We start from the raw sequence: 2,254 nt of genomic DNA, 5'->3' as shown, positions 1-2,254 counted from the left end.
GCACACACTGCCGGGAAGTTTCATATCAGCGCACACTCCGCTGCAGAGTGAAAATCTCATTCTGGAAATAGACGCATTGTGTTAGCATAACGACTGCGATCGATCGCAGCTATCAAAGATAATCTGGATGGTGTCTTCTGAAGTGACGCCAGTACAATTTTTTTTCTATAAATTGCCAGCAAAAAGTTAGTCATACTCGTAATACAGACATGTTTTTATTAAAGAACAATAGTACTCAGAAGCCAATAAACTGTTATTTGTGGTGAAATTATGTCAGCGTATAAAATATGATTATAAAATAATGACTGATTATATAATAAAAATGGAATGCTCGTCATATTGTATACTACAGAACTATTATTTAAAAAAGAAACAATGTAGTTGGAATTTCTCGAGAAATTACGTCAACGTATAAAATCTGGTGATAAAATAGCGTATGGTCAGTTAATAAAACTGGAAAAACTCTGATGTCAACAGTTGGTTAATAATTTCACAACAACAAAATTATATGTAGCTGCGTGTTAGGAAATTTTAGTTTACCACTGGAGTTAAGGGAAAACAGATAAGCAGCAGTCTGTTTAAACGACGTCTTCAAATAATTCAAATGAAGCTTTTTCTTGGAAATCCGCCTGTCCACACAACAGGGTTGATGAACTATTTTTTAAATGCACAAAGATTACTAATTCTTCCAGTGTGTAGAGCAGTAAACTTTTTGTTGTACTATGGAGAATTTTGAATCTAAGCCGGAACCGGTCATTTTAAATGAAATAACCACTGCGATCTAGATTGATTTTCTCAGGAAACGTTACCAAAAAGTTTGAAATCATTCTGTTCGTTAAGCAGGTGCTAATGCTCTCTCGTCTCGTGAACAATGATGTCCATTTCTCCCAGTATATTTATGAGAAGGGCTGTGAGCATAACGCGTTAAGGTATATGATTCTTAAAAAATAGGAACAGCAGTCACGGCGTTTTGTGAAAAAGACTATTGTTTTCAGAATAGTGAGAATGATAGTGGGCTCTTAGAATGACTCTATGGCGTATATACACTGACGGAAAAAATCATAACACGTGTAAAACTGGTAGGCGTGTTTCTACATCTAAAAGATGACGTGTATTTAAACTGTGCTCCAATAGCATAAGATTGGCGCTAGTAGCACCACTATGAGGATCCAAATCAAGTTTGCTTCAAAGACGCGATGTAACAGTCGTGAGCTTTAGTTACCTTTGAGATTGGAGGTGGTGAGTTGATGTTAGTCAAGAACGCCTTGAAGGCCACAAAGTCGCCATAATCCGCAGATCACTGAGTTTGAACGAGGTCGCGTGATAGGGCTAAATACGCTGGATGTTCCTTCGGCGATATTGCAGAAAGACGTGGCAGGAATGTAGCCATTGTACATGCCAGCTGGCAGCGGTCGTCACGAGAATTTACTATCGCAATAAGACGGGGCCGCGGATGGGCACGTGGCACTATCAAGAGAGAAGACCATCCATCGTGTTCGGGGTATGGCTCTGGCATATCATATTGCACCTGCGACAGCAATCTGAGCAACAGTTGGCGCCACAATGACACATCGATTTGCTACATATGGTTACTTCAAGGACATTTCAGAGCGAGATGCCCTGTAGCGTGCATTCCACTGACCCCCAAACCACTGATGGCAACGGCCTTGCCGCAGTGGATACACCAGTTCCCGTCAGATCACCGAAGTTAAGCGCTGTTGGGCGTGGCCGGCACTTGGATGGGTGACCATCCGGACCGTCATGCGCTGTTGCCATTTTTCGGGGTGCACTCAGACTCGCGATGCCAATTGAGGAGCTACTCGACCTAATAGTAGCGGTTCTAATCAAAGAATACCATCATAACGACCGGGAGAGCGGTGTGCTGACCTCACGCCCCTCCTATCCGCATCCTATACTGAGGATGACACGGCGGTCGGATGGTTCCGATGGACCACTTGTGGCCACCTCCATTTGCGACTCCAGTAGTGTCAAGTGAAGCTCACTGGAGGGTAGGAAGTCTGTTGTGTTTTCTGATGAAAGCTGGTTCTGCCTCGATTCAAGTGATGGCTGTTGTTTCGAATGAGGACAGTTGAAGGTCTGTAACCAACCTGTCTGCGTGCTGGACTGACTAAACCTACACAAGGAGTTGTGGTGTGGAGTGCGATTTTGAATGACAGCAGGAGCACTCTAGTGGTTATCCCACCCACCCTGACTGTAAATTTGGTCATCAGTATGGCGATTCAACGTGTTGCGC

The 2,254-nt window shown here is 43.2% G+C and overlaps 1 pseudogene; it reads left to right on the top strand.

Moving 5' to 3' along the window:
- The first annotated feature begins 1,657 nt into the window (after nucleotides 1-1,657).
- Nucleotides 1,658-1,775, top strand: LOC126110090 (5S ribosomal RNA; annotated as a pseudogene).
- The last annotated feature ends 479 nt before the right edge of the window (nucleotides 1,776-2,254 follow it).

This window comes from Schistocerca cancellata, chromosome 12 (assembly GCF_023864275.1).
Source record: "Schistocerca cancellata isolate TAMUIC-IGC-003103 chromosome 12, iqSchCanc2.1, whole genome shotgun sequence".
NCBI classification, from domain to species: Eukaryota; Metazoa; Arthropoda; class Insecta; order Orthoptera; family Acrididae; genus Schistocerca; species Schistocerca cancellata.
The sequence above is the reverse complement of the archived record's forward strand: the minus strand, read 5'-3'. Positions and strand labels throughout refer to the sequence as shown.